At 46.6% G+C, this 23,378-nt stretch overlaps 1 long non-coding RNA gene and 1 other non-coding gene across 2 annotated transcripts; one reads left to right on the top strand and one right to left on the bottom strand.

Annotated features, from left to right (window-relative positions):
- Positions 1 to 5,298: 5,298 nt before the first annotated feature.
- Positions 5,299 to 21,750, bottom strand: LOC140461128 (uncharacterized). Its single transcript, XR_011954464.1, has 3 exons — positions 21,565 to 21,750; positions 15,309 to 15,413; positions 5,299 to 5,606 (listed from the first exon to the last, which is right to left on the bottom strand). It is a non-coding gene; the product is annotated as an uncharacterized lncRNA (long non-coding RNA).
- Positions 8,024 to 8,095, top strand: trnam-cau (transfer RNA methionine (anticodon CAU)). Its single transcript has one exon. It is a non-coding gene; the product is annotated as a tRNA-Met (tRNA).
- Positions 21,751 to 23,378: the final 1,628 nt, after the last annotated feature.

The following is a 23,378-nucleotide window of genomic DNA, read 5'->3' as shown; positions in this document are numbered from 1 at the left end:
GAGAGAAATGAACACCGAGGACTCTTCGCCCAGGTAAATTCACATTGTTGTGCAGCCTGCTTGGTGTTCAGAAATCGTCTTCACGCAGCAATCTTACGGAAAGTCTATTGCAAAGTGGGCATCGCTTTCTTTGCTGCGACCGCGCAGCAGTTAACATCTGAGCCCCAAGTGTCCCAGATGAAGAGAATCCGCGTGAAACCTTCACTCACTGAGAGTCATCCCCACGGCCCTGAGCTGAGGGACTGCAGGCAGTCCAACACGGAAGGGACGGTTAAAAATGAACCATTTTTGCTCCCTCAGCAACACGTAGCATCATTGTCGCGCAGACAGAAGCCATTCAGCCCATGGATTCCACGGCGACTGTCTGTCACTTGTCTCTCTCTGAGGTTATTCACAATCGGTGGTATCCGTCCTAATAGTGGGGGACGATGTCTGAGTTTCAACTTTACCAGCTCATTAGCATCGTAGAGAACCGGTTTTGCGATTCAGTTCAGAGGAAACCGACCAAGAACAGAATATCACTGAGACCTCTAAAACCCATGCCGTTTGAATGGAGTGGATCGATATGAACAGCGGCAAGTAGATGCAAAGGCAGCTTGCTGAAGAAAGCAGATCAAGGTGACAGTGAACGATAGCAGAGGATGGTTTCGATCCATCGACCTCTGGGTTATGGGCCCAGCACGCTCCCGCTGCGCCACTCTGCTGCCGCTTGGAGACGCTCGTTGCACAGAACACTTCAGGTTTTTGTCTGGCACGCGGCAGGCACCTTCGAGCCTGATGTCAAAGACCTCCACTGCTGTCGTATGATATGCTGTTTCGCAGACGTATGGAGGCTGTGTAAATATAAACTTTTTTCTAAATTCCCACATTCTGTCGGTCGAACTGTGATTTCACACTGAATCACAACATGTGTCACAGCGCAGACGGAGGCTCTGCGGCCCACCTTCGCTCTGCTGGTTCTACGCTTAAGTAAACGTGTGACTCTAGTCGTTTCATTTCATTCTCTCGCCTTCTCAGCGGAAATCTGCACATCTGAACGTGACCACCGAATTCCCTTTTGGGTCCATTGAATCTTCCTCTTTGTCAATGTCAGACAGGGACTTACTGACCCTCACCACTCCCTGTACGAAAACGTTCTTCCTAATGTCACTTTTACTTCTTTTCCTCGTGACTCTAAAATTCTGCCGAATCGTTATGGATCCTTTCAGGCGTGGGAGCATTTTCACAACATTATTTCCTGTTTCTAGGTCCCTCATGACTTGGAAAAGTTCGGTTCTCCGAGGAGAGCTGTCCCAATTTTCCAATCTACCTTGATTGCTGACATTCCTCAAACACCGCACCACTCACGTCAACCTGTTGAGCACTATGGTAAAAACAATGACTGCAGATGCTGGAAACCAGATTCTGGATGAGTGGTGCTGGAAGAGCACAGCAGTTCAGGCAGCATCCAAGTAGCTTGTTGAACACGATCTCCAACCATTTCATTTCTCTGTTTTCTGCCTCATTCGTACTCCAGGCAGCCCACGCTGGTTTCACGAAGGTGCTTTTTGAGAAAGTCAATCAGGCAGTTTTGCACAAGTCAAGTTAAAAAAAAACTCGGGCTCGTCCGGGATTTGAACCCGGGACCTCTCGCAAATCAGCGCAGTAACAGACCCTAAGCGAGAATCATACGCCTAGACCAACGAGCCAGAAAGCACGCACGCAGGTAATGCCCCAGACCTCTTGAGCGACCTGAGACATGCTCAGTATGAAATACATTTGAGCAAGCGGCAAAGACTTTCCCGAACAGCTGCTTCTCATCCAGTCTCCCTGCTGCTATTTCATTCCACCGCATTCTCTGCTCACAGTGTCGTTTTCCCAACGTAGCATGAAGCATAAACTGGGTGACTGCTTCGCAGAACATCCCGCTTCTGCCCGCAGAAACTAAAGGCCCTGACCTTGCGGTTGCCTGCCACTTTAACACATCACCCTGTTCCCTGGCCAACATCCCTGTCTCAGGCTTGCAGCAGTGTTCTAGCTCCAGATGAAGGAACAACATCTCATTTTCCACTTGGAGCCCTTCCAGCCCTCCGGTCTTCAATATCGAGTTCTATAACTATAGGGCCTGAACCCCCCCATGTCCTTGACCCCTACCACACGAAAGACTCCTGTTTATCACCTCGTCTGCTATGACACACGACGTATTGTTAGCCACTAACAGTCTCCATTAACAGTTATTCGCCCTCTCACGCGGATCGTTATTCACTCCTACGTCCTGCCTATTGTTCTCTCTCTGAGCTGGCGGCAAACACAGCAATGAACATTGGCGACTCTGAGCCAGCTGAAACTTGCTCAGTGTGAAGTACATTCCACATTGCTGCAAGAATTGCAAGCAGCAAAGCCTTTCCAGAACATCTGCTTGTCATTCTGTCCCCGGGGGGCTGATGTTTGTCTCATCCCCAGGAACTGGACTATCTCCACTGGCGGATAATTAAACCATTTTATTTCTACTTGCACGTTGTTCTTTGGGGAGGGTGGTGGGGGAATGTAGGGTTGGGAGAGGGTAAGAGTCCATTCGCTCTTCTGCTCTCTCTCCCTCTCTCTCTCTCTCTCTCTCTCTGAAACTCTTGGGGTGAGAGGTGTCAGTTACATTAATGCGGGGAACATGAACAACTTTGATTGTGAACTTTCTCCAAAGGTCTGTTATCGGAGAGACAGAAAGATGCTGTGCTGGCAGGACAGAGAGAAATGAACACCGAGGACTTTTCGCCCAGGAAAATATACATTGTTGTGCAGCCTGCTTGGTGTTCAGAAATCGTCTTCACGCAGCAATCTTACGGAAAGTCTATTGCAAAGTGGGCATCGCTTTCTTTGCTGCGACCGCGCAGTAGTTAACATCTGAGCCCCAAGTGTCCCAGATGAAGAGAATCCGTGTGAAACGTTCACTCACTGAGAGTCATCCCCACCGCCCTGAGCTGAGGGACTGCAGGCAGTCCAACACGGAAGGGACGGTTAAAAATGAACCAGTTTTGCTCCCTCAGCCTGTCTGCCCCAGAGACAGGCAGTGGGACGGCATAAACACGTAGCATCATTCTCGCGCAGACAGAAGCCATTCAGCCCATGGATTCCACGGCGACTGTCTGTCAATTGTCCCTCTCTCTCTCTGAGGTTATTCCCAATCGGTGGTATCCGTCCGAAGAGTGGGGGACAGATGCACAGTTGGGCCACAACCAAGGATAGGCTGTAAGAGTGAATGAGTGAATAAAAGACAAATCCCACCTCGCCCATGAGGAGAAAGTGAGAACTGCAGATGATGGAGATCAGAGTCGAGAGTCTGGTGTTGAAAAAGCACAGCAGGTCAGGCAGCATCCAAGGATCAGGAGAATCAACGTTTCAGACATAAGCCTTCACCTTGCCGTCTCCAGTGTGTGTTGTGAAACTGCTTAACTGCTTAATCATATCTAGTGGCCGAGCAGAGGCTGATAACAAGTTTGGAACACACGAGAATGAATTCAGCTCAAACCTTGGATTCATGTCTCACTACAGGAGACCCAGCTACACAATACACAAAAACCCTATATCTCTCTCTGTCTCTCTCTCTCTCTCTCTCTCTCTCTCTCTCTCTCTCTCACACACACACACACACACACACACACACACACACACACACACACACACACACACACGTACTCACACGGTCATGTAGACCGTCTCTGATCGACAGGCTCTCTCTCAGAAACACATTGATAAACCCCTCACACTAACATTCATGCACACACCTTCTCACACAATTATACTCCATCACATGCACACTTTACCCAGCTTGCACACACACACACACACACACACACGCAGACGCTCTGTCTCATGAATGCACTCACACATAGAAGCCTTTGGGGTGAATTGCATTTGCAGGATTATATGTTTGGAAATAGAAAAAGTCTGACTCAAGACTGGGATACAGAACGACTCTAACCTCACAGCTCTCATGCGTTATCTGAACTCAGGTGTCACCTCCCTTTATAAAACATTAAGTTACCTGGAGAATGTTACTAAAAATAAGTTCTAGGATTTACAGATTAATGAACTGAAATCTGCAACCCATTTTAAAAGATGAAAGACTTCACAGGTTTCTTCAATGTATCATTTATGTTGCATGACACTATAATCTTTTGCTATATATTCTGTGTCTTACCATTCTACTCAACAGCTACCTGATGAAGGAACAGCGCTCCAAAACCTAGTGCTTCCAAATAAACCTGTTGGACTCTACCCTGGTGTTTGTGTCATTTTAAAACTTTGTTTCAAGTGAATACAGCCCGCACCTCCCACTGTTGCCAGTAAACCATGCAATGTCAATGAAACAATAAAGCTGCAGCTAAAAAATTTACAATTTCGAACAATACCATCTACTCATTCACTGTTCCTTCTGAGACACGACATTGGAAACTCGGTCCTGGTGGCTGAAAGAAATGAGAAGCTGTTGGATTTCCCAGCTTTCAATGAGAGTTTAAGCCTGACGGTAAGTTCAGGTAACCTTTACTGCGACCCAACTTTGTTGCAGCTTCAGATCTCCACATCACAAGGCGTACAAATAGTAGCTTTTCTTATATAAACGCACCTGAAGCTCAAAGTGCACACCCTCAGCCCCACTCCTCCCACCACACTTTCTTTATTATTGGTCAGTTGAATTGTCGATTTGTAACTGGATCCTTCGTACAGCCGGGTAAAGCATGCAGCTGGGACGACTGAGTGAATCCTTTCTGACAACGGTAATTTCCATCACTGAAAAGGACATGAGTGAATCAGGTGGGTTTTTGCCCTCTGAAAACGGTTTCATCCAGATGACTGAGCGAATCCCAATTCTGCCTTCTGCCGCGACGGGATTCGAACCTGAGAGTCCCCAGAGCTGGGTTGTTCGCAGCGCTCGGCCATCGCTCCTTCCATCCCCCCTGCAATGGCACGTGAACGCGCTGGTGCCTCCGCAGGTGGGAGGAGGAGCAGGTGAATCCCTTCCGGCACTGACAGCAGGTGAATGGCCTCTCTCCGGTGTGGACCCACTGGTGGGGCAGCAGTGCAGCTGACTGAGTGAACCCCCTTCCGTACATGGGGCACGTGAATGGCTTCTCTCACTTGTGGACCCACTCGTGCGTCTCCAGATGGCTGATCCGACTGAAGCCCTTCCTGCACACCGAGCAGGTGAATGGCCTCTCCCCGCTGTGAATTCGTCTGTGGGTTTCCAACACGGATGGGGAAGGGAATCCTTTCCCTCAGTCCCCACATTTCCACAGTTTCCCCATTGGGGGAGCTTTCCTTGTGTTGGTCTGGGTTTGATATTACAATCAGAACGGGGACATAGTCTATCCCCACCGTCAGGGATGAGACTTTGATTCCCCCAAGCTGAGTAAATGGTGTGAAGCACTTTTCACAGTCAGCGCACTGAATCTCCCTCACTCTCTGTCTCAGTATTCTTCCTGTCTCAACAGTGTCCAAAATCTCTCAAGCAAATAAAAGTAACCATGTCTTCTTGATTGGAATGGCTGCTGATATTCAAGTCCCAATGAATCAAGAGGCTCTGTCAGAAGTTGATGTATCATTTGTTTTCAGATTTCTTTCGGCACGTCTTCCTGCAAAAAAAATCACAAAATAAGTGATCATTGGCAGTACACTTAAACGAACATAACATAGGTGGCAGTTCCTGTAGTGTGCCAGATGCCTGCTGATCACATAATACCCAGCACACAGAAACCTGAAATCCCTCATGCAGCCAGATAGGCTTAGGTGTGTTTAGAGGAAAACTTCATTCAAATCTAATCTGATATTAAACTAAATCCGTGTACATATATATATCAATATGCCAATCCTTTCAATGTGGCTCAGTTCCATGAGAAACTACACTTTTCATCGTGAACATGAGGAAAAAAGCAATCATTTTCCAGGGTGCAAACTGCATGCGTGCCAAACTGAGGGAATACACAAGGAAAATAAGTAAAAGAGAGATAGAATGTATTTGAGCACCTTTGCAGAATCTGCTCCATCTCTGGATTCTCTCCAGTTGCTCCAAGTAAACCTCCCTGGGGGTCAGGCAGCCCTGCATCGGGAAGCACTGGGATGGTCAACTACGACCAGTTTACATGGAGAACACATCTCCACATTAAACAGCCTCGAGGCAAACTTCCCTTCCTTCCACTTAAAGTTCAAGACCTCTCAAAGCGAAATTCCCCAGGTAAGTTTGGAAGAATTTCTTCCAGGTGTTCACTAATCATTTCTATGAGCACTTTGTTAAAGTTTGAATATTGAGAGTTTTGAAAATTAGTGATTCTGAGCGAAATCATAGTTCGAAAAACAGAATGTGGGAATTTAGACAGAGTTTATTTTTGCACATCGACGATATGTCTGCACAACAACAAATGACACGACAGCAGAGAAGATCCTTTGACGTCATTCTCAAACGTGCCTGACACACACCAGATGAAAAGCTAAATACTTCTCTGGAAAAACTGCCGAGCAATGCAGGAGAATGGCACAAATCGTGCTTATTGGGATCATAACCCAAAAGAGAGACCATTCTCTCCTATTCATTCAACGTCGTCTTTAGCAGCTTTCCCGTATAACGGCGCTCTGTTCTGCACCTTGCCTTCTCATCTGCTTCCCAAAAAAGCTTCGACATAAATATTTCACAATGATATACTGGCCCAATGTGCACAGTTGAGATGAAAACCTCTGAGGGGTCTCCTGTTCTCTGTATCCTATGTTGAGGAGGGCAATGCTTGTCACTGGCCACTCGGGTGTCAGAGAAAAGTTTCGAAACAGTGGAGGGAGCCCGGTTCCTGAGGACGAGACAAACAGCAGCAGGGAGACAGAATGAGAAGCAGCTGTTCTGGAAACTCTTCGTCACTTGCAATTCTTCGAGCAATGTCAAATGTATTTCACACTAAGCAAGTCTCAGCTAGCTCAAGAGGTGTGAGGTGAGGAAATAGCCCCACCATCCTCTGCTATTGTTCAATGCCTCCTTGAGCGACTTTCATTTGTGATGGTCCTCTGTTCAGCATCTTGCCTTCAAACGACTTCCTGAGTGTCTAAATATCTCTCACGGCGCTCTGTTCTTTTCCTTGCCATGTCGTTTGCTTCCCAAAACTTCGGGTGTCTGAGCTCAATATCAATACACAAGGTTTGGCTTGTTGGTCTAGGGGCATGATGCTCAGGTAGATTCTTTAACTGTACAGACTTATGCGCGGTCCTAGATTCAACTCCCAAAACAGGCTGCGTCTCATAACTTGATTTGTGCAAAAATGGCCCATTAATTTTCTCAAAAAGCACCTTCGTGAAACGAGGTTTGGCTGCCAGGAATACGAATGGGGCAGAAAACAGGGAAGTGAAATGTTTGGAGATAGCGTTGAATAGGTTGACGTGAGTGGTGCAGTGTTTGAGGGATGTCAGCGATGAGGGTCGATTGGAAATTTGGGACAGATCTCTTCGGAGGACAGAAGTTTGAAATCTGGCCCAATTGAAGCTTTTCAAGTTATGCGAAGTCTAGACAGTCAAAGTAATGTAGTCAAAATGTTCCCACGCCTGAAAGGATCGGCAACGATTCGGCAGAGTTTTAAAGTCATGAGGAAAAGAACCAAAAGTGACATTAGGAAGAATGCTTTCGTACAGGGAGTGGTTGGGGTCAGTAAATCCCTAACTGACACTGACAAAGAGGCAGATTCATTCGACGTAAACGGGAATTCGGTGATCATGTTTAAAGTAACAATGTGTAGAATTACATGGAGAAGGCAAGAGAATGATACGAATAGAGACCCACGTTTACTTCCTGTGTCGACCCAGCAGAGCGAAGGTGGGCCGCATGGCGACTATTTAGAGTGAACTGACAAGAGAATGTGGGAAGTTAGAAAAAGTTTATATTTACACAGCCTCCATACGTCTGCGCAACACTATAAAAGACGACAGCAGTGAAGATCTTTGACATCAGTCTCGAACGTGCATGCCACGCGCCAGACGAAAGGCTGAAGGGACCTGTGGAGGGGACGTTGTGGGTAGGAGCAGAGTGGCGCAGCGGGAGCGTGCTGGGCCCATAACCCAGAGGTCGATGGATCGAAACCATCCTCTGCTATTGTTCAATGCCTCCTTGAGCGACTTTCATTTGTGATGGTCCTCTGTTCAGCATCTTGCCTTCAAACGACTTCCTGCGTGTCTAAATATCTCTCACGGCGCTCTGTTATTTTCCTTTGCTTCCCAAAACATCGGGTGTCTGAGCTCAATATCAATACACAAGTCAAATTTACACAGTTGCGCTGGCACCCTTGTGGAGCTCTGAGTTGTCTTGTCCTGTTCTCTTTCGCTGTGGCCTGATCTCGTGTGAAAACTCTTCTATCAGATGGCAATGAACCTGTGAATTTGAAACACATGACTTGCTGTTTTAGTCCATTTCCTGTAGTAAAGAAACCAACGTCCGTGTTATAAATGACTTTCTGCAGGATTGCTGTGTCAAGACAAATTCTGAACACCAAGCAGGCTGCACAAAAATGCACTCATATCAATTTACCTGAGGGAAGAGTCTCCGGTGTCCATTTCTCTCTGTCCCGACAGCACAGCATCTTTCTGTCTCTCCATTAACAGGACCTTTGGATCAAGTTCAAAGTTGCCCATTTCCTACGCATGACTGTACCTGACTTCTCCTGCCTCACGTAATAGTGTGAGAGAGCAGAAGAGTGAATGGGCTCTGCCTTCCACCAGCACAGCTTGTAAGTAGAAACAAAATGGTTCAATTATCCGCTAATGGAGAGAGCCCGGTCCCTGGGGACGGGACAAACAGCAGCGTCCTGGGAGCAGGGAGACAGATTGCGAAGCAGATGTTCTTGAAACTCTTCCCTGCTTGCAATTCTGGGAGCAATGTACAATGAATTTCGTATTGAGCAAGTCTCAGCTGTTTCAGGAACTGGGTGCACCCATGGCTGGTGGCTCGTTAGTCTGGAATGTGATTCTAGCTTTGGGTCTTCGAGCATATGCAGCCGTGTGAGAGCTCCCGGGTTCCGATCCCAGGCGAGCCATCGTTCCTTAAATTGACATGAACAAAAATGCCCGATCAATTTTGTCAATTAAAGCCGCTTCGTTAAATAAGATCGGACTGCCTGAATTAGGGACGGCGCAGAGCTGCCATTGCAGTGAACACGGCGAAGGGAAAAACGTGTTGAAAGTGAGAACAAGCATTGCAGATTTTTCGCCCGCGCAATCCGAGTCTGAATGAATCCTCCACCTGTATTACGCTCAATTCTGAGGGTGATACTTCAGGAAGCGGGGATGTGAAGTAATTGCTGACGGCGCTGAACAGGTTAACGTGAGTGGAGCCGTCCTGAGGAATGTCAGCAATGAAGGGAGATTGGAAAGTTTGGGGCAGCTCTCTTTGGTGAACAGAGGGCTGAAAGCTGGTATGATTGAAGGTTTCCACGTCGTAAGGGTTTTAGACAGAGGAAATAATGCAGTGAAAATCCTCCCAGGCCTGAAAGGATCGAGAACGATTTGGCAGAGATTTAAAGTCATCAGGAAAATAAGTAAAAGTGACATTAGGAAGACCGTTTTCGCACAGGGAGTGGGGTCAGTAAGTCGCTGTCGGACAGTGACAAAGAGGCAGATTCAATGGACACAAAAGGGAATTCGGTGGGCATGTTCAATGTAACAATGTGCAGATTTCCAGGGAGAAGGCGACAGAATGAGACTCTTATTTACATATTGTGTTGAACCAGCAGAGCTAAGGTGGGCTGCATGGCCTCAGTCTGCGCTGTCACACATTTTGTGATTCTGAGTGAAATCGGAGTTGGACCAAAAGAACGTAGGAAATTTGACAATGGATATATTCTGCCCAACAGGATACTCCATCACAGCAATGAAGGTGTTTTGACATCATTCTCGAAGGTACATGACACAATGCAGATTCAAAACGGAGTATTCCTTTGAATCACTGAGTAATTTGTTTACAGTTATTCAGTTGAGGTGAGCGGAGTTGCGCATTGGGAACCACTCCAGTTGATAGGTCGAAGCAGTTTTCTCCTGTGTGATAGTCCCACCAGCACTCCAATTTGCTGTGCTTCCAGTCAGTAGATGCAGATTCCTATCCCATACTGATACACGGCCACGATGACCCAGCTGTGGTGTCAAGCTGGCGAATGTCTGAGTGCTCTTCTCCTGTTCTCTGTCTGGCTGCTATGATCCGAATCATCAAACCTCTCTTCTCCGAGATAGGAATAAACTGGTGAAGGTGAAACACATCAGTTGCGGTGTGTCCCATACGCAGGAGGCCCTGCAGTAATTCTCCACGCTGTTTCACACAGCAGCATCCTCTCGGTGAATTACGCTTGGCAAAAAAATCGATTGAACCAAATCAGTGTCCGCCACTGGATTTTACTGACACCGTTTATAAAATTCAGGCTCACTGTTAATGTGGGGAGAGGCCGTCAGACTAGGGTTTCCACTCCTTCTGATGAATAAAGATAATTTTAACTGTGTCCAGTGAGAGGAAAGGATTTGATGTTGGTGGGAAATATTTCTATCTGAACTCGCTGTCACTCTCCTGAAAGATTGAAATATCAAGACGGGAGTCTTTGGATTATGCAGTAAGAACACTGGTATTACGGTATTCACACCGCGTGGTTACCAACTGAACGAAGCAGCTGCCCAGAGAGAAACGACTGCCTTTAAACCTCGTGATGACCTGCGGGGAAGACGAGCATTTTGCACAACCATGACGGCAGTGAGTCTGACGTGATTCGAACACGCAACCACCTAATCTGGAGTCCGATATGGTACCTTTGCGCTACAAGCTCACAGATGCCACTGGCCCTCTATTCATACTTAAGGGAAGTGATCGCACTGCAATGATTTTACATTATGAGTAACAACAGAGATCAATAGTTCATGTCTGTTCTGTCTCTCACCCCTCTCCTTCTGTCTCCCGAAACAATTGCCAACTCTACCTCAATAAAAAGTTGAAAGAACTGTGGATGCTGTATATCAGAAACAAAAAAGACAGGAGTTGCCGGTGACCCTTCCACAGAACTGATTGTAATTGGGAAAACGTTGGTTTATATGCAGGAGATATTGTGGGAGGAAGGCGGATGCAGTAAATGATAGATCAGGACAGACCCCAAAGCGAGGGAAGAATTGTTGGACAGGAAAGGGAGTTGATAACGATCCGTGTGGGAGGGTGAATGGTGACTGTTCGTGGCTCAGAATACATAGTGTGCAATGACAGACTGTGTGATAACAAGTCTTGGTGGGTGTGGAAGGGACGAGGATACTATGGATTTCAGGCCCTAGAATTATTGAATTCGATATTGGGACCGGAGGATGTATGGTCCCCAAGTGAAATATTCGGTGTTCTTCGTTCTGCTGGTGCTGAGCTTCACTGGACACTGCAGTAAACCGTAGACAGAGATGATGGCCAGGGAACAGGATGGGGTGTGGAATTGTCAGGCAACTGGAAGCTCAGGGTCTTTTTGCGGGCAGAACGTAGATGTTCTGTGCAGCAGTCACCCAGTTTATGTTTCGTATTCGCCATTGTAGATGAGGCCACATTATGAGCAGCAAATGCAGTAGACTGGGTTGTGGGAAGTGCGGGTAAAGTGCTGCTTCACCTGGAAGGTAAGTTTGGCCCTTGGATAGTGAGGACGGAGCAGGTAAATGGGCTAGTGTCACACATTCGGCAGTTGCAAGGTAAAGTGCCGTTGGACTATTGGGGTGGGAATGGGGTTAGGGTTGATGGGAATGAAGGAAGAGTTGACCCAAGTTATAACTTCTGCCCATTTACTTATCCGCCAAATAGAGAATTTTTTTAAGTGTGCACAAGGAAATTTTCTAATTCACAATGAGGATGTACATACTGGCGAGGGTGCAAAACCTAAGGGCCAGCAACCATAATTCTATTAACATTAGAATAGTGATTGAAAATAATATATCAGATCTAAAAGTTGAAGTTCTAAATTGGAGGACGACTCAGGTATTAGGCAAGATCTTTCAAAAGCTGATTGGTGGCAGTTGTTTGCAGGTTAAAGGATTGCTGGAAAATGGGAAGCCTTCAAATATGAGATAACAAGAGTCCAGACACAGTATATTCCTGTTAGGGTGAAAGGAAAGGCTGGTCGGTGTAGGGCATGCTGGATGACCAGAGAAATTGAGATTTTGGTAAAGATAACGAAGGATTCATACGTCAGTGATCGACAGAGATCGAGTGACTCCTTAGAGAATAAAGACAGTACAGCATACTTAAGAGAGAAATCATGAGGGCTAAAAGGGGACATGAGATAGGTTTGGCAAACAGAGTTAAGGATAACCCAAAGGGTTTTTATAAATACGTTAAGGAATAAAGTATAACAAGGGAGAGAATAGCGCCCCTCAAAGATCAGCAAGGCGGCCTTTGTGTGGAGCTGCAGTAGACCGAGTGGGGCGGGGGAGGGGTGGGGGGGGGGGAGGGGATACTCATCGGATATTTTGCAACAGTGTTTACTGTGGAGAAAGGCATGGAAGATATAGAATGTGAGAAAGTAGATGGTGACATGTTGAAAAAAATGTCCATATTACAGATGAGAAATTGCTGGATATCTTGAAATTCATAGAAGTGGATAAATCCCAAGGACCTGATCAGGAGGACCCTAGAACTCTGTGGGAAACTGGGGAAGTGATTGCTGGGCCTCTCACTGAGATATTTGTATCATCAATAGTCACAGGTGAGGTGCCGGAAGGCTAGAGGGTGACTAACGTGGTGCCACTATTTAAGAAATGTGGTAAGGAAAAGCCAGGGAACTATAGACCAGTGAGACAGTCATCCGTGACGGACAAGTTTTTGGAGATTATCCTGAGAGATAGGATTTACATGTATTTGGAAAGTCAAGAATTGATTAAGGATAGTCAGCATGGCTTTATGCTTGGGAAATCATGTCTCACGAACATGATTGAGTTTTTTGAAGAAGTACAAAGTGGATTGATGAGGGCAGAGCGATGGACGTGATTTATATGGACTTCAGGAAGGCATTCATCAAGGTTCCACATGGGAGACTGGTGAGCAAGGTTTAATCTCATGGAATGCAGGGACAACTAGCCATTTGGATACAGAAATGGCTAGAAGGCAGAAGACAGAGGGTGGTGATGGAGGGTTGCTTTTCAGACTGAAGGCCTGTGACCAATGGTGTACCACAAGGATCGATGCTGGGTGCGCTAGTTTTTGTCATTTATATAAATGATTTGTATGTAAACGGAGGAGGTATAGTTAGTCAGTTTGTAGATGACACCAAAATTGGACGTGTTGTGGACAGCAAAGAAGGTTACCTCAGATTTCAACGGAACGTAGATCAGATGGGCCAATGGGCTGAGAAGTGGCAGATGGAGGCTAATATAGATAAATATGAAGTGCTGCATTTTGGAAAAACAAATCAGAGCAGGACTTTTACACTTAATGGGAAGTTCCTTGGACGTGTTGCTGAGCAAAGAGACCTTGGAGTTCAGGTTGATAGTTCCTTAAAAGTAAAGACGCAGGCAGATTGGATAGTAAACAAGGTGTTTGGTATGCTTTCCTTTGTTGGTCAGAGCATCGAAGATAGATGTTGGGAGCTCATGTTGCCACTGTACAGAACATTGGTCAGGCCATGTTTGGAATATTGCATGTAATTTTGGTCTGCTTCCTATCGGAAAGATGTTGTGAAACTAGAAAAGGTGCAGAAAAGATTTACAAGGGTGTTGCCAGGGTTGGAGGGTTGAGCTATAGGGCTAGGCTGAATCGACTGTTTTCTCTGGAGCGTCGGAGGCTAAGGGGTAACCTTATAGAGGTTTGTAAAATCATGAGGGATATGGATATGGCAAACAGACAAGTTCTTTTCCCTGGGATGGGGGAGTCCAGAACGAGAGGGCATAGTTTTAGGGAGGGGAGGGGGAAGATATAGAATGTACTTAAGGGGCAACCTTTTCCCGCAGAGGGTGATGCACGTACGGCATGAGCTGCTGGAGTAAGTGATGGAGGCTGGATAATTACAGCATTTAAAATGGATCTGGATGTGTATATGAATAGGAAGGTTTCATGGGGATTTGGGCCAAGTGCTGGCATATGGGACTAGATTAGGTTAGGATATCTGGGCTGCATGGACGAGTTGGACCGAAGGGTCTGTTTCCGTGCTGTACATCTGTGTCACTCTGTGAGACTCCATGGGATTGTTTCGGAGAAAGTGAGGACTTCAGATGCTGGAGATCTGAGCTGAAAATGTGTTGCTGGAAAAGCGCAGCAGGTCAGGCAGCATCCAAGGAGCAGGAGAATCCACGTTTCTGGCATGAGCCCTTCTTCTGGTAGTTTTAGCTATAAACTATAAACATTCCCTTAGTTAAATATTGTGAAGTGTGAAGCCATTGTTTTAGTCCCCATGTTCGACCTGAGCTCCCCCCTACCCCATCTCAGTAACTCTGTTGACAGCCTTCATGTCACATTAAAAACTAGGATCGATAGATTCGTGATCAGTCGGGGGATGAACAGTTACAGGAAAAGGGCAGGAAAGTGCAAGTGGAGAATGTCAGATCAGCCACAATCCTATCGAATGGCGAAGCAGGCTCAAGGGGTTGAATGGCATTTTCCTCTTCCTATTTCTTATGGTTCCTGAGCCCTTACCTCTGAAACAGGGTCCTGGCTTCAGTGTGTGCCATTACTGAGAGTGCTGATGTTCCCTTGTGTAATATCAACAACTTCGCAGCTGCTGAAACCTCTTGCTCCTTTGTTACGTCTAAACACAATATGCCAATGTGTCCAGGGGAGGTGATGGCCGAATTTATTATCACCAGACTATTCACCCAAGTAATGTTCTGGGGACCTGGGTTCAAAACCTATCACGGCAGATGGTGGAATCTGAATTCAATATAAATCTGGAATTAAGAGTCTAATGACGAAACTGTTGGGGTTTGTTGTAAAAACGTATCTGGTTTCCTGCTGTCCGAACCTGATCTGATCTGACCTACCTGTGATTTCAGATCCACTGTCAGCTGGTTGAATCTTCACTGCCCTTTCAGTCAATTCTTAAAGCTCACCTTTTTTTAACTATGATGTTGCCAGAATGATTTATAGACGGCATAGGCTGGGACTTTTTTTCACTGGAGTGTGGGAGGTTGAGGGTGGAGGTTATGGAGGTTTATGAAGTCATGAGGGACAAAGATAAGGTGAATAAACAGTGTCTTTTCCTGAAGGGTAGGGGAGTTCAAAGTCTGGGAGTATATTTTTAAGATGACAGGGTGAAGATTTAAAAAGGACGGAGGGGGGCAACGTTTTTTACATTGGTTCAGAAGGCATTCAGCACACTTACCTTAATTGTTCACACCATTGAATAAAGGAGCTGGGACATCATTTAGATGTTGTACAAGATGTTGGTGAGGCCACTTTCAGAGTACCGAGAACGCTTCTGGTGGCCCTGTAATGGGAAGAATACTATTAGAGAGGGTTCGGTAAAGACTTACCAGGATGTTACCAAGACTGGAGGGTTTGAGTTATAAGGAGAGGCTGAGACTCTTTTCATTGGAGCACAGGAGGTTGAGGGGTGACCTCATTGAATTTATAAAACCATGAGGGGTGTAGGTAAGATGAACACCAAAAATAGCGAGGGGTACGCGCGTGGTTATGTCGAGCGAAGGTGGGGAGGAGGGGGAAGAAAATGTGACATTCGGACACTTTAGATCCGTCAGGAACAGCATCTCCATAGATCATACTGCGCATGTTCGCCGGTTCAGCAAAATCCGCGCGTGCTCTTCACTGTCTGCAGATCCTTCTTCAAATGGACCAATGGGAAGCCAGGGAGGGCCGCAAGGAGCCTGGTCCTCCTGCCAATCAGAGCTCCCCAATTGTCTGAAAGCGGAAGGTAGACCATGAGCTTCTGAAGCTGCTCCTCTCACTCCGACTGAAGATCGAGCTTCATCTCAGACTGCAACTTCCTTCCTCTATCCACCATTTGTGAGTACAGCACTCTCTTTTCTTATCCTCTTTTCCATTTCATTTTTTTCATTCTGGAGTTCAATTGTTGACTTGCAGCAACTGAAAAGAAAGCGTGTGATTCCAGGAAGGGGACAGAGTCGGGAAACGTTAGTCCAGGGTCTGTGTCTCAATTGGCAAACGCACAGCAAATGCAGTCCCACAGTGTGAAGTTATAGCCTCTTATGAAAAACTAACTGCTGAAAGGAGGTGCGTTGTTTAAATGGTGATATATTGGGATGTGGAGAAAGTGAGGACAACAGATGCTGGAGATCAGAGTCGAAAAGTGTGGAACTGGAAAAGCACAGCAGGTCAGACAGCATCCGAAGAGCAGGAGAATCGACGTTTCAGGCATGAGCCCTTCATCAGGAATGCTGTGTGGATATACAAAGGGGCCTCAGTGTCCTTCCACACAATTTACTGCCAGTTGTCAAACGGGTGCAGCAAACAATCAGTAAAGCAAGTGGTATATTAGCGAGAGTAATTGAGTTCAGAAGTCTTCCTGCAGTTAGGGGGTCATTGAATATATTCAAGGCTGAGTTCATCTGATTTTAGAACAACAATGAAGTGGATGTTTATGGGGGAAGGCAAGTAAAATGATTAAGACCAGTTATAGAGTCAGTTATAGAACAGTTATAGAGTCAGACAGCAGAGAAACAGACCCTTCAGCCCAACTAGTCCATGCTGACTATATTCACAAACTAAACTAGTCCCACCTGCCTGTGTTTGGCCATATTCCTCTGAACCTTTCCTGTTCATGTACTTATCCAAATGTCTTTTAAACGTTGTTTCTCAACCTGCATCCACCATTTCCTCTGGACATTCATTCCACACAAACCATTCGCTGATATAAATAAAAGGTGCACCTCGTGTGTTTTTAAAATCTTTCTCCTCTCCCTTTAATTTGCTCTCTAATCTTGAAACGACACATGCCGTTCACCTTATCTATGCCCCTCATGGTTTTGTCAATCTCTATAAAGAGAACAAAGAACCTTACAGCACAGGAACAGGCCTTTCAGCCCTCCAAGGCTATTCTGATCGAGATCCTCGATTTAAACCTGCTGCCTGTTTTCTAAGGATCTGTATCCCTTTGCTCTCTGCCCATTCATGTACCTGTCTGGATACATCTTAAAAATGATGCTATCGATTCCCACCCCTACCACCGGCGATGCATTTGGGCCCCCCACCACCCTCTACGTAAAGAACTTTCCATGTTTATCTCCCTCAAACCTTTCCCCTCTTACTTTGAACTCATGACCCCTAGTAATTAAGTCTCCCACTCTGGGAAAAGATATTCTTCCTGTCGACCCCTGTCTACACCTCTCATAGTTTTATAGGTCTCAATCAAGTCTCCTCCCCCGCTCCCCTCAACCTCTCCTCATAGCTAGCACTCTCCATAACAGGCAACATCCTGGTGAACCTCCTCTGCACCCTCTCCAAAGCATCCACATCCTTTTGGAAATCTGGCGACTGGAATTGTACGCTGTATTCCAAATGCGATCGAACCAAAATCTTATAACTTTAACTTGACCTGCCAACTCTTTTACTCAATCCGTCTGATGATGGAACGCGTGTTGTATGCTGCCTTGACCACTCTACTGACATGCGTTGCTACCTTCAGAGAACAATAGACCTGAACACCCAGACCTCTCTGTACATCAATTTCCCCCAGGACCTTTGTGTATAGTTCGCTCTTGAATTGCATCTTCCAAAATGCATCACCTCACGTGTGTCTGGATTGAACTCCATCTGCCATTTCTCTTCCCAACTCTCCAATCTATATTCTGCTGTATCATCTGACAGTCCCCTTCACTATCTGATATTCCATCAATCTGAATGTCATCTGCAAACATGCTAATGAGGGACCCGACACCTTCACCTTTCAACCTCCTTTGCTCCAGTGAAAAAAGTCCCAGCCTACCCTTCAATAGGTGTGAATTCTGTCTGCGTCCCAATGTCGAGTCAGTTTGACATTTTTGATCGAAAAGCTCTGCATTTAAATTACGTTCTTGAGAAAGTTACTGAAAACAGGTTCTGGGATTAACATACCAAAGAACAGAACCCCATTCTAAAAGATGGAAGATTTAATCTAAATTGTTTAATGTATCACATCTCCATGAACTGGACTCCGTTGACTATAAATTCTGTGATCATGACCTTCGTCTCCACAACCGCCTGAAAGAACAGCACTCTGAAAGTTAGTGCTTCCAAACAAACCATGTTATGGCAGCAGCGGGAAGTGTGGGCTGTATTCACTAGGAACAATTAAGCAGTTAGATACCACACGTTCAAGAAGGAAGGATGTATAACATGACCTTCCAACTCCTATACTCAATGCCCTGAACAATGAAGCAAACCAATTGCCTTCATCATTATTCTCTCCACGTGAGACTCCACTTTCAAGGAACTATGGACCTGCACTCCAAGGTCTCTTTATTCTGCAAAACTCCCCTTAACTGTGTCAGTCCTGCCTGGATTGCTTGACCAAAATGTAAACCTCTGATTTCTCTAAATTAAACTCCAACTGCAACTCCTCGGCTCATCTACCGATCCCATAAAGTCTAATTAATAGTGAACTCTCTTTCCTCTCTCATTCCCTTGAAGCCGAAAATCTCCACCCCACATTCACTCTCTCCATTTTCACTTCGCTAAAAGTGGAAGAATGGGATTGAGAAACTGATCAACCACAATTGAATGGAATGAGCAGACCTGGTGGCCTAATTTCTTCCTTTGTCTTGTGGACTCTTGCTGTCGTGGACACTCTGTGAGAATTGGTAGCAGCATTGAACAGATCATGACAGGATATGGATCTACCTACATCTAGGTGGATAGGCTGGGACTTTTTCACTGGAGCATAGGAGGTGAAGAGGTGACCTTATAGAGGTTTATAAAATCATGAGGGGACTGAGGAGGTGAACGACGGATGTCCTTCCCCTGGGGTAGGGATTTCAAGATTAGGGAGCAAATTTTGAAGGTGAGAGGAGAAAGAGATTTTAAAAAGACTTGAAGGGCACAATTTTTTGTGGACTGAATGTCTAGAGGAAGTGGTGGATGCAGGTACAGTTACAAGGTTTAAAAGACATTTGGATAAATACATGAATAGGAAATGTTCAGGGTTATGGGCCAAAACACAGGCAGGCGGGACTGGTTTAGTTTGAGAACAGTCAACATGGACTAGTTGGACTGAAGGGTCTGTTTCTGTGCTGTCTGACTTTGGTACTGTTCTATACTTGTCTTAAAACCACTTTCTTGCCTTCCCCATAAACATTCACATAAAAATCAGATGAACTCAGCCTTGAATATATTCAATGACCCCCTAACTGTAGGAAGACATTCCCACTTCCGATCGGAATTCCTCTTGCTAATACACCACTTGTCTTGCTCATTGCCTGCTGCACCTGTCTGACAACTGGCACAGAAGGACACTGATGCCCCTCTGAACATCCACGCATCATTCCTGATGAAGGGCTTGTGCCCAAAACTTCGACTGTCCTACTGCTCGGATGCTGCTTGACCTGCTGTGCTTTTCCAGCACCACACTTTTTGACTCTAATCTCCAGTCCTCACTTTCTCCATATCCCAATATATCACCAGTTAAACAATACACCTTTCTGTCTATTTTCACAGCAAAGGCTGTAACTTTACATTGGGGTACTGTATTTACCATGTGTTTGCCAACTGTGGTCTTCCCTCCATCGGGGCGACTGAGCTTAAACTTGGGGAACGGTTTGCCAAGTATCATAGCCACGTCTGCAAAGGCCGACCTGACCTCCCAGTCACCGCCCATTTTAATTCGCCTTCCCACTCCCTTTCTGACATGACCATCTTTAGCTTCCTCCATTGCCACAATGAACCAAACCGCAAATTGGAGGAACACCTCATCTTCCGCCTGAACAGTCCACAGCCCGGAGGATTCAACATTGAATTTTCCAATTTCAAATAACCTGCCTACCCATCCCCCAACTCCCTTCCCAGCCTGCCACCAACTAGATTCCTTCCTCCCATTCACCAACCAGGTCGTACGCTCTACCTGTCTCCACCTTTCCCCACTTCATCACCCTGCCCCCCGCACACCCTTGTTCTGCAGTTCTCCCTGTGCCCACCCCCCCCACCCCAGTCCTTAACAAGGGTTACACCCGAAATGTCGACTTCACCTCCTGATACTGCCTGGCTTGCTGCGTTCTTCCAATCTCCTGTCTGTCTATTTTGCCAATTGAGACACAGGCCTGGACCAACCTTTCCAGAGTCTGTCTCCTCCCTGGATTCACTCCCATTCCTTTCAGTTGCTCCAAGTCAACAATTGAACCCCAGAATGAGATATAAATGGAAAAGGGGTTGAGAAGAGAGTGCCATACTCACAGATGTTGGACAGAGGAAGGAAGTTGTAGTCTGGGGTGAAGTTCAATCTTCATTCAGAGAGAAGAGCAGGAGCTTCAGAAGCTCATGGCCAACCTTCCGCGTTCACTGCTAGGGGAGATCTGAATGGCAGGAGGACAAGTCTCCGTCCGGTCCTCCAGTGCTCCTTATTTGTCCATCAAAAGTAGGTCTCACCCTTTTTCTGCTGACAGTGAGGAACATGCCCAATGTTTTGGTGACGCCGGCAAACATGCGCCATGTGTGTTGACACTGAGGAGTGTGCACAATATGCTCTGTGGCGATGCTGGTGTTCTTGACAGATTTTAGGTGTACAAATGCTAATCAGAGAACAAAAAGGGTAGAGCCATATCTTTTCCCCCTATGTGGCTCGATATTTTATAGCTTTTGCATTTGTCTGGCTGCTCAATGTTTTTATGTCTTTTACCCAGTGTTGGGGTAAAATTCAGAACTAGAGGGCATAGATTTAGGGTGAAAGCAGAAAGATACAAAAGGTATTTTAAGGGGCAACTTTTCCATACAGAGCATGGGGTGGTGCATGTTTGGAATGATCCCCCTTTTCCATTTACATTTCATTCTGGGGTTCAATTGTTGACTTGGAGCAACTGAAAGGAATGGGAGTGAATCCAGGGAGGAGACAGACACTGGAAAAGTTGTACCATGCCTGTATCTCAATTGGCGAAGTGGTGGAGACTGGTACAATTACAGCATTTAAAAGGCATCTGAATAGGAAGGATTTAGATGGATGTGAGCCAAGTGCTGGCAAATGGGACGAGATTAATTTTGGATATCTGGTCAGCATGGATGGGGAGGTCCAAAAAGGTCTGTTTCTATGCTGTATATCTCCATATCTAAATAATAAAGAATATACTTTCACAAATAACTAACTATATCCATGTTGATAAGGCTTAGTACACCACATACTTTACTAGCCATTCTCAACAGGTCCTGCCCCTTCAATAACTGAGGAACATATACATGCTGGTGCATAATCTCCTTCACTAGTATTTACACACTACCCTCAGCAATTGCACAATGTAACATTACAAGGATTAAACAAACACTGAGGGGAAACAGCACAAGGATTAAACAAACAGTGAGGGGGTAAACAGCACAAGCCCCAGTAAAAGCAGATAGAAAGTGAGTGTAAAATGTCACTATGACAAGACAGGCCCCACATTCCTTCCCCTCCGTCCCCCCCCCCCCCCCCCAACCTGCCTCACCTTTCACCTCCCGGGCCCAGTACCTTCCAGGTGGCCCCAGAGTTGACACAGGAGCCTCCCCACGACCAGTAGAACTCCACCACCCAGGCGGCCGACGGGTTCCCAAACAGGCCCTTAACCCCATCCGCCTCCAGAATGGTCACCGGCTCCTACCTGCTGTACAGCCGGGCGGTGTGGCCTTGACACAGCAGCTGCACCAGGAAGGCGGCGTTGCCCAGTGACGGGTGTCTGCCCCGGGCCGCACGGCGCCATTTTCCTAATGGCCGCCCCTTCCCCGCTCGAGCGACTTCTCCTCCCAACAGCCTTCACCCCCGCGTGACGTCAGCTCAGGGGGATGGGCGGGGCCTGGGAAAGCCTCACCGTCACCAAGTAACAGCCACCTCGCGCTACAACTGCTCATTCACAAAAACAAACTCTCCTGTCTCGCTCTGCAGCTGCAGGGGGGACACTGCCACGTTCCGAGGAGCCCTGTCTACATTGGGAAAGCTCACGGCTCAATTTAAACAGATATTCCGACATCTAACGGAACAGCGTCATATCTAAAGGGGGAAATCTGCATTTTAAACGGACGTGGACATTTTAATGGGTATTTCTGCAAATAAAGAGGTTTAAATGGACGAGATTACATTTCAAACGGGTGTGGGCACATTCAAAGGGATATCTTAATATGTAAAGTGACGCAGTTATATCTAAGTGAATCTACCATTGGTGGGTCCACATGGGGGAGATGTCGTTCAGTTGCCCGAAGTGCTGGAAGGCCTTCAGGAATTCCTCAGCCCTGAAGTACCAGTCCGTTCACACCGGGGAGAAGACGTTCTCCTGCCCGAGTGTGGGAAGTGCTTTACCTGCCCCTCCACACTGCTGAAGCAACAGCTAGTCCACACGGGTGGGGGAGGGGGAGGCCATTCTGCTGCCCTGAGTGCGGGAAGGCCTTCAGCAATTCCTCCACCCTGCTGAAGCACCAGTGTGTCCACACTGGGGAGAGACCCTTCAGCTGGCCCGAGTGTGGGAAGAGGTTCATATTTTCCTGCAACTTGCGGAAGCACCAGCGGGGGCACCAACGCTCCCAGCAATCAGATCCCACCAGTGACGCTGCCTTCGGTCACCCCCCCGGACTGAATCTGCTGACAGTTCTGACAGTGGGTGCAGTGGGAGAGTAGTTGGGCTGTTATTGTTTTCTGCTGGAATGCAATTGCCCCCCCTACACCCCACAAACCCAACCCCATGGTAGCTCAGGGTTAGCACTGCTGCCTCATGGCACCAGGAACTCAGGAATAATTCCACCCTTGGGGGTCTGTGTGCAATTTATGAAGGGTAGGAAAATGGATCTGAGTTGGTTAGTCTTCGGAAGATCAGTGCAGATGTGTTCGGCTGAAGGACCTGTTTTTCCACATTGTAGGAGTTCTACGATCCTATGAGCTTTGCTTTCAGTGGACACTGCTGCTCATTGAGCCCGGGACTGCACATTGCCAATGAAATGATCCAGAGAAACCTAAGACCGCAAGACCATCAGAGCAGATGTTAGACCAATGGGCCGGACGAGTCTACTCTGCCATTAGTTAGAGACAAAAGTAGTGCAGATGAGATTAGCTACAGTGTGGAAACAGGCCATTCATCCCAACAAGTCCACATCGACCCTCCGAAGAGTAACCCATCCAGACCCATTTCCCTCTGACTAATGTACCTAACTCTATGGGCAATTAAGCATGGCCCATCCACATGACCTGCACATCTTTGGTTTATGGAAGAAAACAGGATCATCAAGAGAAAACCCACGCAGACACTGGGAGAATGTGCAAACTCCTCACAGACAA

This window comes from Chiloscyllium punctatum, chromosome 36 (genome assembly GCF_047496795.1).
Source record: "Chiloscyllium punctatum isolate Juve2018m chromosome 36, sChiPun1.3, whole genome shotgun sequence".
Taxonomy (NCBI): Eukaryota; Metazoa; Chordata; class Chondrichthyes; order Orectolobiformes; family Hemiscylliidae; genus Chiloscyllium; species Chiloscyllium punctatum.
This window is presented reverse-complemented; position numbering and strand designations above follow the sequence as displayed.